The sequence below is a fragment of the Mercenaria mercenaria genome, chromosome 8 (genome assembly GCF_021730395.1).
Source record: "Mercenaria mercenaria strain notata chromosome 8, MADL_Memer_1, whole genome shotgun sequence".
NCBI classification, from domain to species: domain Eukaryota; kingdom Metazoa; phylum Mollusca; class Bivalvia; order Venerida; family Veneridae; genus Mercenaria; species Mercenaria mercenaria.
The window spans coordinates 77,025,530-77,039,626 of record NC_069368.1 but is presented as its reverse complement, the minus strand read 5'-3'; positions in this window follow the sequence as shown (position 1 = coordinate 77,039,626).

Sequence of the window (14,097 nt, the reverse complement as noted above, 5' to 3'; positions counted from 1 at the left end):
ATTCAAAGCAGGTGCTCCAAATGTCTGTATCATTGTGTTATTAAATATGCTTTGAATTTACTTAAACACAAGTAACTACGAGCCAATATGAATTCATCAGAAATATTTCTGTAAGTAAATCACGATTAATTTCAAGAAAATGCATGAGCATCAAGCACATCAAATAGTTGTAACTAAAGGCCTCTAGAATACCTTTTGAATAAGTTTAAAACTAGACAAAATGAAATGATAAATGGTTTAAGTTATAATCCGTCGCAGATCAATTCATTTTAATTGATCGTCCGCTTTGGTGGTCTGTAGTAACCCATCACATTTCCGAGGGTACGTATAATTTTATAAATTGTCGGTAACTTACTCACGTAGAAATACCAATTGAAGTTCTGCTGAAAGGAACGGGTGTCGTTACGTTTCCTAATGTCCTTTCAAGTGTGTAATGATTGCAAACTAAAGTGTTGTAACTTTCGAAGACGATATCTTAGGTTTTGTACATGTATTACGTTTGCAGATTTAAGTGTCAGTGTGCATTTTTAGTGCTATTAATTTTAATTCAGCTTTTAATTTTGGGCAAAGATTACTCTAATACTTTAATAATTTCTATGTTTGGCATTCTACTGTTTGCTATGAGCGTAATACATATACATACTGATCAAAGATGTAAAGTATAATTTTCAGTCATCAAACCTAAACATTGACCATGGTATAATTCTAAAATAAGACGATCTTTCCGCAAACAAAAAATTATGCACTATGAAATATTAAATAAAATTGAAAAAAAAAATCATTGATAGGTTGTGTTGAACATAAACGGATGGGCACCTGCTAATTTATATATCTAAATCGCTATCTTAAATGTAAATATAAAATATAAACGTCATATTTAGTAAAACAATATATAGAAAGTGTGCGTATGAAATCAACTATATATTTTGTTCTTAATACAAAACTTAGTTTCAAGCATGAAATGTTGCAATAAAATCTTCAAACGTATGTACCATTTTAATTGGTGAGTAATAAACAATATACACGAACCTCACTAATCAAGCCTTTAAATGATATCTTTAGGAATATTAAATCCGGAATCAAGGCTGATAATCATATTAACATTTTCAAAACTTCAGTAAGGTATTTCAGTGATGTGTGATTCAACTCATTCAGGTGTATTAACTTGTGAAATGAATATAATCTTAGTCTACTAGAAGGTAGACTTTTCTGTACTGAATGTTCGGTATACTAAACTTATAACTCGCAGACAATTTAATTACGGCCCATTGTGTAGGAAAATGAAAAATATGAAACAGATTATAGATTGAACAAAATAAGCATACTTAATATCATGAGAGTTCCTTAAAATTATACATACTGGATAGAGGCTTTAGTATGTAAATTTTTATATTTGTAATTTTCTCAAATTTGATCACCGATTTAAAACCCAAACGTCATGGTTTTCGGTAACAATTACATCTTCTTTTCAAAAATAATTTCGAACGAAATATTACGTGTATGTGCTATAGAAGTAAACAATTAAATTTCGCTCTTAACCTGGAAGTTATAATCTGTCTCCATTTTACTCTATTTTAATTTGTCGGTTATACTTTTGGTTCATTTCCATTGTGAAGTATGTATTTGTCCATACGTTTCAGTTTGCTTAACCATGCAAAAATGACTATCGAATGTTAAGTAGAAAGAACGGATGTCATTTAATTTTCTTTTATCCTTTTAGGATGGTAAAGATGGCCACTTTAATGGTCTCTCTTATCTCTAAGGATCAATTTCAAATTAAGTTTTATTTGGCAAAAATTCAAAGTTCATCGCTAATATACATTTATTTGTTAGTAAGGAACGGATATCAACGTAATATAATAAATTACGAGGTTACGCATTCTACATTCTGGTAGAAAACATTACAAAAAATATTGAGAAGCTATTCAATGGTTTTTATTTTCATCTTGTGGTATGAAAAAAAAACAACATTTATTAGCGTCATTTGTTTTCATCTAGAAAGAGCGACAACAACAATAATACAATAATTTTCAGTACAGCCGAAATTTTGTCTTATTTTGGAAATAAACGAAAATCGTCGTTACCTTTGCAGCGTTCGCGAAGAAATGAAATACGAAAGTGTTGTTGTACGAGTTTCGTACTGCTTGCAGTTCCCGGTAATTTTGACATACTGGCATTTCAAACGGTCTCCTCTCCTTTTGCGAACGGTTAAGTGCCATGCACTCGTATATACACCGTTTAGAATGTTCCATACGTGGGTTGCAATCACTGTAATATTATGACTTGAAATTTTATGGCTCCACCATCCATATACATCGTTTTCACTTAAAATGATACCAAAAGTCACTGCCCAAGTATATTAAGATAAATCCATAAAACCAAAGAAAATATAGAAAAGATGTTTCACTACAGTGAAAAATATATACAATTAAAATATAAATTATACTTCATCAATATTTCTCTGTATTTCATTAGAAAGTATATAATAAATCTATGTGTTGAACATGTACATATATTTCTTCATTCACGTAGCTTCAAATTGCAGCAGTCTGTTGCAAAGAAAATTAAATGTATTGAAAAAGAAAGATGAAAATATAAATAAAAATACAGTTGTCCACCATATATTTCTTTTAACTAAAGTCTACTGTGTAACAATTGAAGGAATTACACGTCATCGGAGTCGCCTACAGAACACGACTGAGATAAACAACAGAGGCGGTTGAATTTAAGAATTTGCCAGTTGAAGCAAATCAATATAATGTTTTATCTTGAACTTTATTTCTACTCTGTAAGTTGATTATTTTCCTTTGGACAGACGTATAACTACTGTTTGAAACGTGCCTTATTAACAGATCAAACCGAGTCTGCTATTATGTTGCTTGGTTGCGTTTTTCAAAAGATCTTTTCACAGCTTTTATCATCTATCGTAAATAATAAAATTGTGAGTATTTAATGAATTTTTGGTCGTAAAAAAGAAATGAAATTCAGGTAAAATGCTTACAATCTTATTTGAAAACTAGAGATGTTTAAGAGAAAAGCGCATGTCTCCCACAACTGCCCCTATTAAAAATGTCTAGATTCTCTAGATGGTTTAGACGAGTGGATCCAATTACTAATAGATGATCTGGACGAGTGGATCAAGTCAGTAATTCAAGGGCCAGAAATCAAAAGTGCCTGGGCGGATTTGGTTAGTTATCTAACCTGGCTAAAATCTTATTGCCTAACACATTTTATCCAAGTTTGGTGAAGATCGGATGAGAAATGTTCGACTTAGAGAGCGGACACGAGTAAAAAGGCGGATTTTTCGGTAATTCAAGGGCTGTAACTCAAAAATGCCTGGACAGATTTGGCTAGTTATCGAATTTGGCTGAAGACTCATAGTCAAACACATCTTGTTTAAGTTTGGTGAAGATCGGATGAGAAATGTTTGACTTACAGTGCGGACAAGAGTAAAAAGGCCGACTTTTGGTAATTCAAGGGCCATAACTCCAATACGCCTGGACCGATTTGGCTAGTTATCAAACTCGGCCGAGGTCTTATTGGCAAACACATTGTGTTCAAGTGTGGTGAAGATCGGATGAGAAATGTATTACTTAAAGTGCGGACAAATATAAAAAGGACGACTTTTGGTAATTCAAGAGCCATAACTCCAATACGCCTGGACCGATTTGGCTAGTTATCAAACTTGGCTTAGGTCTTATGGTCAAACACATTTTACCCAAGTTTGGTGAAATTCGAATGAGATATGTTCGACTAAGTGAGACACACAGACTGGAGTAAATCAATATGTCTCCCACACCACTGTGTGGTGGGAGACATAAATTTATTTTTAACCAATTGTTAGTCGTGAGACCAGGTACTCGGTTTCAACTGCATTTTGATAATATATTCTGCATATTCTATTATTTCGATCAATAGTTTAAAATCTACCAGTGACGATAACAGTAATGATATCCTAAAACATGGAGTCAAATGTTGTTGTCTGCTATTCAGAAAGCAGTACTATCAAAAGTATTTTACAGCTAACTTTTGCTAAAAGAAGTCATTCTTTCGAGATATGATACTTTTCTGGAAGTATGCATTTATAGACTATCAGATAGATTGATATCGATAAAAGACACCATGAATTCAAAAGCAATTACATATATGGTATGCGTCTATATGAGAGCAATATTTATCATCTGAGGGCATAATTATCACTTTTTCTTTGTGTCTTTGTTGATAAATGAACAGAATATTTCGTTTTGACTGAGATGCAATTTTTAATTTCTTATATAACTCCATTACGGATATCACACACCTGTACTGAAATGAACATGTTAATATGTTAGATATTGACGGATGTTTCATTGTTACTTGTCGGAGTAGAAAATCATACAAAATATGATTACCACCAATTCTATGTGTTCTATTTGTGCTGAAACCCTTAGTGATGTCTTCTCTGTATGAGTTATAATTTCATGATTAACTTAATGTTACGGCTCCACGATGTTATATACATATATGCTAAATACATACTAGTATAAGTTCTGACTTATTTATAATGCTGACTGTATATTGTGCTCATTATACTTGTATGTATCAGTTATGATTTATGTTTTTGGACCTGTGCTATAATAATATGATCCTTTGTACTAACTATATTATAGTTATTTGATATTCAGATTGTTTTGGCCATAATAATGTTGATCTCCTAGTATGTAAACTTTTTTGAGATGATGTATAATTTACACTAAAACAAAAACAACAATGTATAGAGTAACATGTATTTTATCAATCAAAGTGTATTAGTTTTGAGTAATACATTGATCTTGTATTTTGGTTCGACAATGATTACGTTGCTAATAAAAACAATAATATATTGTAATCATTTTATTACAAAAACTACCATGTTATATTTTGTCAAATATGTCCATGAAACAAAGAGTTTACAGAACTATACTTCATACAATACTCGTCTGAAAATGTATCATGGGATTGTGTGGTTTGTAAAACGAATGGTTTTGTAATTTTCAATATTATATGTTTATAAGGCATTGATATTATCACGCATTAAAGATATTATTATGCAATGCATTGTAAACCTTCTCCACACATTAACTTTAATTGCATATAGATTTATTTGTTGTACACTGCCTTGCCATATATCATATATTGTATGTTCTCGTGGGCCATTTGACCTAATGGAATATTGAAAATAACTAAAAATCAAACTATATACGCACCCACCCAATTACAGTTAATTTTATTTATTGAATTAGAATATTTCTTAAATTTTGCATTAGATTTCAATTGAAATTTGTCAAAACTGGCGCAAGTAAACATGAGTTTAAGTGAGAAAAAGGGTCATGTTTATGATACTGAAAGCAACATTTGAAGAAGAAATAATCAATGCAAAATAGAGTGGATTGTAGTAAAATTGTTGAAAGAAAAAATGTCGAAAAGTCATGATAGCTGGTAGGGCTTTTCTTTAACAATTTTTGTTACTTACAATACATAAGGTGACAGAAAAAACAGACAAGCGGCAATTAACAATAACCGTTTTGAAAAGTAACAATTGAAGTACCTTAAGAATATTAAGTAGCCTTGAAGTCCAAATCTAATATGCAAGAATAGTCCAGTTCCAGTTCTGGTCAAATTTAAATCCCATTCAGTACATATTGCACACAGACTGAAAACTTAATTAAGTATATCCATAAAATACAAATCCTCTCTTCAAATATATATATTTGTCAAAACTGGTAATATTGTGAAAAGTAACATCCAGTTGTGAAAGGTAATCATTTTTGTACAATATGCTTGTTGTTTCCAGGTTTTCATAATTCAAATCTTATTTTTATTAACATTTGTGTTTCAGCGTATTTTGCCTGTATATTGTAAGCATATAAATTGATAAGCTGTAAATATACAGCAATTTTGTTTGTGTTAAAGCCACGTCGACGTCGTCATCAAAACTGTTTTGCAACAATATACATAAAACTATTTATATTATACTTTTGTATCTGACATTCTGGCATATTTCTATTGCAGGATCTGTAGTTACAATAATGTGCTTTGAAAAAAATATTTCCTTTGTAAAACTCACGGAACTATAGTATTGAAACTAAGGATTATCTAACTGACACAATGTTGAGTCTATTAATTTAAAAAATACGAATGATATTCAATTACCTCTACACTAATATTGAAACCTGATCGAATACTTGTCGGTCATATACAAGTATAAACTTGTTGTTGCCTATGTATCAACTGAAGTAATTTGCAACTTTGACTGACGGAATTCATTTCTTGTAAAATATTTAAGTTAATGATCAGTAATTATCAATAGCCAATGGTTATATCAACTTAAGTATTGTTCAATTTTATAAAAGGGACAATTTAAATACAAAGTTGCATTTTCGTTCATTACATTTAATAGTTGCTAAATACGATTGAAGGGACAGTAATTCTGTAAAGTGTAAGTCAATATGGAATGTAAAGTTAATTTCCTTAAAATTACGTGCTAACTAAAAAATGTTAAAAGGTCGTTCAAACACAACACAATTACAACTGCAGACGAAACCTTTTTTTTTTCGTTACTCTCTGTGATCTGACATGTTAAAATACAGCCCAGTTTGTTTTGTAACAATTTAATACTTTAAATTATTTTAGTGAAGTGAAGAACTAATACCCTCGGGACAATATCGCTCATAGTATTAAGGTACACCGGCAGCGTATAAAAATCTCTTAGTATTACCATATTTATCCTAAACAATACAATTTAATATTATATTTCCCATGAAGCATTTCGTTACCATAGCGTATTGTCTTTGGCTTCAATCCAACAACATCCATTTTGATTATGTCATAATTTGTCAAACACATTAAATTAAATATAGATATATAGTCACACCTAAAATCTGTAATAGCTTAATCTTCCATCAAACATGGCCGGTAAGGCGTACTCAAGTTACTAAAATACAAACACAACTACATTTATACAGTTCTAATATTTCGCAACGTCTGGAAAATTTGAGATATGTGTAAATTACCTTAATGGCATATCTAATGATGTTATTGAATTATGTCAATTGATAAAATATTGTGTGACATCAGTGAATGGTATTTTATATTCAATAGCACTCATTTTGTAAAGTTAGTTTCCATTCAGCGTAGAACGAGAAATGTATTTTAAGTAAATATGGAACTTACTTCACCTCGATTTAAGACATTTTTCACGCGCCATTAGAGGTATAGAACCTGCTTGCCTTCTCGATGCATGTATTCGTTATTTAGCAAAATCAGTAATCTCAAATGTCCTATATATATATATAATATTTGGTAGAATTCAGATGATTTACTGCATGCATAGGGCATAAATAAATTGATATTTCTTAATCATTTTAGTTAAGTCCCCTTTTGTGAATATTGTAAGATTTATTGCTTTAAACTTTTGTACAATTCCTTACTATCAGTAAGTGAGTAATAAGGCCAAGAACCATAAAACTTTTTATTGGTTATTGTTAAATGCCAATCAATTACAGACAAGGGTAGGCATCCGCAGGCGTTGCTCTTGTTCATGCCAAATTTGGCATATCTTAATGGATGTCTGGTGTAATTTTGACTACAAGAGGTTGCTTAAGCATTCTGATAGCATGCCTCTTTGATAGGTTTAGATGCTGGCAAAGTAAAATGGGTTTAGAAAAGAACACAGTAAGGTAAATGCTATATAGTCTTTTACTGAGGTCTGAAAAAAAAGCAAAAACGGATTAATATATTTCTTGCGGGCAAATTTTCGCCCATTTGGATTGATAAACTATGATCATTTTATTTATTACATTTATTGTAAACTGCAGTAATTTCCAGACATAATTTGTAATTAATCACAGTATTTTGAAGTAACAAATTTATATTCACTACCTTGTAAATTTGCTTGTGATCAAACTCATCTTTGATCCATTTAGATATAGATTTTTAAAACATACCTGTGTATACCACTTATTGTCGGCATTTTTCTTTGTCATAAAAATTAGGTTATTCGAAAAGCAATGTTGACAGCTAAAGTTATTGCATTTTATATTTAAAAAAGGTGTATTGATGTTATGTATTGTATCAAACATCTAGTAAGATGTTGTTTTGTATGTAGAAGTAAGCAGTTGTATTACTATACTGTTTGAACTAAAAAAACAGCCAAAATATACATCGTATTAGTTTTGGTGCTAACTTCAAACTCATTAGACATTTCTGTACATTACATTGATATGGTCATAAAATTTCAAAATGTATGGTAACCATTTTCATTTATTTTATTTTTCATTTCCGCTTTATATACATCTTTCTTAATTTTTGTAAAGTTTCAGGAAAGTGAAGAATGCAGAAAGGTATCTTACTCTTCTTCGAATAATTTAGATTCTTAGTGGTTTCAATGATTTATCTCTATATTGTACGAGACGAGATTCTTTTTATGGTATTTATCTGCAGGTAACTTGAGCAAATATACAAATGTTTGTTTTATTTTACATTAATAGAGTGTTTGGTTGGTCATATTATTATCTGGATCTGAAATGACTTGGAATATTAGCAAAATAAGTTCTTGTAATATAAACTTTGGATATTTTTAGTTTATTTGTATCATGTTTTCATATGTAGGAAATAGTTATCTCCCCAGTTGGGTTATCGCCCTTGATTTGTGTTTTTCAAACTGACAAATCGTAAACCTTAATAAAACATTCTGAAAAGGATAACATTACAAGACTTAACAAGTGAGGTCGTTTATGGATCGGATAACTTGAATAGCATTTTGACAGGCAAACTATATTTGCTAAACAAACAGTAGTACAGTTAAAGAACTTATTAACGTGAACACACGCATTAACGGGAAAAGACGATAATAAATGTATACATTGCATTTCGTTACAGGAATATCAGTGATCTGAACATTAAAGTTAAATAACGCTTAAAAAAGAAATGCGTAAATTCCCATCATTATAATATCTAATAATTAAGTATGTTCTTTTGATTTCCGTTGGTGATTGTTTTTGTTTGGTTGTTTTCTCAGTTTATAGAAACAGACTATTCTTTGTTTGTGAAGAAATGCTATAAGTGGTGAATTTCAAAGTTCAGTGTATTATAACGACATCCTCGACAATAATTATAATTAAATTGACATACATCTTGATGTATTTCTATACGATAAAACGAAATATGCAATGTGTTCAAGATCTAGACATCTACTGAAATTAATAAAGCAGTATGTAGAGTACATGATATATTTGGTGTAGATCACTTTTTCACTTCAGTTTAAGATATGTGGATATGTTTTAAAGCTATAACGAAAAGAGATTAATTGAATATTTAAGCAGGTGAAGTTCAGAAAATACATACATTCAGGATATGCCAATATTATCTACCTGTTTGCTTGTAGTACTGTGACATAATACCTGTTTTATAGGAATTATTTTCATGATTTTAGGGTGGGGTAGTGTAGAATACCACTAGGTTGTGTTTGGGATTTAAATATAACTCTTTCTATTTATTTCTACATGGTTAAAGAAACTACAATTGACAAATATTACGTACCTCCGAAAGGCGAGTGACTTTTTTTATTCCACTAGCACACTTGAACTCGTAGAGCGCCATTTGAGCAATTATGATCGCTTATTGCTCGTCCAACCGTCGTCTGGCTTCTTAGATTTGTTCTTTAGCATCATAATGAGGTACTCTTCATTTTTTTTTTCAAAATCAAGGGTCTTAGACTCTTTTTGGGTCGGCTAGAGTTAAAAATAAAAGTACCTTTAAACAAGTTCTTCACATTAACTGATATATGGGTATTCAGCAAACTGGATTGATAGCATCAATATAAGTTTTTCTTCTTCTTCAAATTATTGAAAAGAGTGTATTTGGCCTATTCACGGACCACTAAAGCTTAAAATAGAAAAACAAAACCTTTAAATTACTTCTTTTCATGAACCGCTTGACGGATCTTTATCAGACTTGGTCTATAGTAACATTGTAAAATTATCTTTAAAGCAATTGCGTTTTCATTATTTGAGGAAATGAACGAAATAAATCGCACCTTTTATTATCTTTGTGCAGCATTTGGACAATTTTCAAGTATTTACTTTAATTACTGGCTCATATATCATTCATGGTATAATATAAGAATTGAAAAAAATGTTTTGCACGCTTCTTTTGAATGTTAATCTTTTTTAAATGTTGATAAATCTTCTAGTAGAACATTTAATTTAATATTTTAAAATCTAATTAATTATTCATATTGCATACATTTTTGTTTGATACCTTTGCGGGAAGATCGTCTTATTTTAGAATTATACCATGGTCAATGATTTATGTCTGAAAATTATACATGTACTTTACATTTTCGAATAGTAGATATATGTATTTTGCTCATACCAAACAGTAGAATGCCAAACATAGAAATTATATGTATACATGTATATCATTGCCCAAAATTAAAAGCTGAATTTAAATTTACTGCACTAAAATTAAAAAATGACACTTGAAGTGGAAAACGTAATACATTCATAAAACTTGAGAAATCGTCTTCAGAAATAACAACATTTAATTTGGTAATCATACCCTCTTAAAAGGATAATAGGAAACGTAATGACATCCGTTCCTTTCAGCAAAACCTCAAGTGGTATTTCTACATGAATAAGAAACCTACAATTTACAAAATGTTAGGTACCCTCGAAAAAGTGATAGGTAACTACAGACCATCAAAGTAGACGATAAATAAAATTGAATTGGTCTTCGACAGATTAAAACTTACACACTTTATCATGTCATTTTGTTTTACTTAAAGGGTATGCTAGATGCCTTTCGTTACAAGTATTTGAATTGCTTGGTGCGCTTGCAGTTTCTTAAAATAAATCGTGATTTACTTATAGAAATATTTCTGATAAATTCATATTGTCTCATAGTTACTCACGTATAAGTAAATTTAAAGCATATGTAATAATACATGTGACACCTGCTTTGAATTTAGAAAAGACATTTTATTATAAAGCATATTGCTATAAGAATGTATTTTGTAATCTTATCTGATCAAACAATTTGCAAATACTAAACGTACTTATAATTAAAATATACAAGTAATAATTTCATTATCTGGTCCACAAATAAGAAAGTTATATGTGACAGTGCTATTAAGATAATATCAGATATTGATGCCTAGTACGCTCATATAAATTTGGTATCATTTGAAAGTGTATTGTATACTGAAAACGACAATATATATTACATGGCAAAAGATGTTAGCGTATTTATCATTTCGCAGTCAAAAACAACAAGACTGTCGTCATTAGTGCATATTATTATGGTCATCTTATTTGCAAATTCTTGTTCAGCAGATACAACCCTTTCAAATGATACTTGCCAAAAATAACATGGGGTCACCAGGCATCGAAATGTTGCATATTTTAGTATTGTATACCTTAAGATGAATTCAAAAATGCAATCAACTGTAATTAATTAAAGAAGGATCAAATTGTACTAGTTGTCTTGAGCACGAGAAATAATAACCGGTCAGACATGTGGCTGGAAAAATAAGTCACATTGTATGTTATTATTAGAATGCATATCGTACTTTTTCGGTATTACCACCTCAATGATGACTTCGTTTTTAATTGAACTTTCTTATTAAACAAGAAGCGTACAATTGAATTTGTTTAACAACTTACGTACTGGACAATGAAATCAAGAGTTTGTAATTTTCCTTCTTTATGTATGAGCCAATCAAGACGTCTCTTCAGTATGTTACTTAGTTGTATTCAATACTTCCAATGGAGTCAATTCATGTCAAAAGAAATATACAAAAATAGTATAATTATATTGGTAATTACTGTTATTATTAGTACTAGAAGTAGCTGAATTCTATAGTCACTGCATGAAAATTAATGTCTTTAAGTTCCGTTGCAAGAAGCTTCATGGTCTATATGGGACCAGGTGCTGTGCTAGGTATCCTTATCATAACGTATTTAATGTTAACACTGAACAGCTGCATATAAGTTTGTAGTTGTTTAATGTTTGGTGAGGGTTCTTATAGAACTTGTAGATATAGAAATGATGTAAATGAACAATGGGAGAAAAGATAATGCAACTCAAAATATATTACTTGGTACATCTAAACTGAGAGATGCCAACACTGGGGTGTTATTACTGAAACAGTATAAAGCTGATTTTAGTAATAAAATACACTGTGGCAAATTCAAATAACAACATATTCATTCTTACTGCGCGTGCTTAAGGTCAGTGGAATGAAACGATTAGGCTAAAATATATTGTAGGTATGTGCAGATATCATTTCGTTCATAAATCATGAAATCGAAAGACTGATTTGCAGAAAATAGATCAAACGGAAAACTATTGAATACAGGTAGCATTAAAATAAAAATAATAAATTTGATTTTAAAAGAAACACGTTTATAGAAGCTGTGTCTAATAAAAAGAAAATATTGCCACAAATAACCGTATCCCTATCATTTATTCTGTAATAGGTGTATCGAATTGTGGACTGAATCGACTTAAATAGTTTTTCATAGTTTGTTTTACTTCATTCATTTATTAATTTATTTTTAAATATTTAATTTATCATCTGCGACGGGCACTTAATCACTTATCAATGCGATTATCTAACATGGACAATAAAGTTGTAAGAAATCTATAAAAGAGTGGCCTCAAAAAATTAATAACATTCGGTAAAATGCTTTTTTTCATTTTTGTAGAATATCCAGGGGGCAGTCGTACATCAAATTAATTATGAGCTATTCTCGCTTATTCGGTATTTAATAATGACCTCACTAAAAACGACACAAACCATAAAACGAGTACAATTTGCAAGATATAACATTTCGACTACTACCTATTTTAGATATATTTCCTGAAATATTGCTTTCCATCAAAGCTAGAAGAATATAATATTTATTTATGTTTAGAGTTAAAATATGGCTAAGATTTTGTCAGCATTTGACCGTATTCATATTTAACACTCATATAATAACTTCCACCGTTATTATTTTTTGTTTAATTTGAATATCGTGAATATTGCAACTCGATATAGCAGCTAAATCGCTGTCATTTTCAACTTTGGCTTGAAACAAAACCGAATGATATGAATGAACCTCTCAGAGTCTATTTTAAAACGGCACTATAATAACAATGAACGTTCGCGTTTAAACAATTAAATGCTTACTTCTTTTTCTTCTTTTAATTATATTTGATTGCTCTTTGTTTAATGCATGAAATAATACAAGCATACTTTTAACACAGGACAAAAAATATTGGGCCGGGCTACAAATCATTTCAACATCGGCATATTCAGCCATTTCCACAATGTTAATTTCACATTTTTAAATGAATATTTTAAACCATGATTCATGGACAGGCTCAATCAAACCGAGCCTGCAACATTTTCGTTTTTGTCATGTTGAGCGACCTGTGGAGTTTCCACTTTTTCTATTTTGTTTAACACAATGTGCAATTCAGATTTTAAAATAACTCAAGTTTTGAAACTTCAAATACAACTGGCCTTTAGAAAATATTATCTTGTCTAATTCATCAAGTCAAAAATTACCCCCACCCCTCATGTCGGACCGAATGGCACACTGGCGGGAGCGTTGTACGTCAATTGAGCGATCATAGGTTTGGTGTCCAGAGCAGTCACTCTATCCGTGGCTAAATTTTTTTTTAGGGACAGTTTTAAGTTACTGAGGGACAAGGGTTAAGTGCTTGTAAAAAGATAAAATGTTGACGAAAACGAAAATAAAACCCCCAAAACAATAATTATTTCTGGCTAATTCTGATTTTTAAGTTATGCACAGTCAAAACGACATGAAGTTAACCTCAGACGTTAAAAATGTACGGGCATGAAATAAGTAAGTTATTGCACTTACGCATTTGATAACGCCGTTTCTCACTAACCTTCTAATTATGTCACGGCGGTCTGCTTGCACAACGTAAGACACAGCTAGTCGGGCTCGAACTGACATCTCCAGATTCCGGGAAAAATTGTATTTAAGTATTTTAAATTTTTGAAACAACTGAAATGGGTTTATACCAAATACGAAAAATATTTAATAATGCAACAAGACTTAGAAT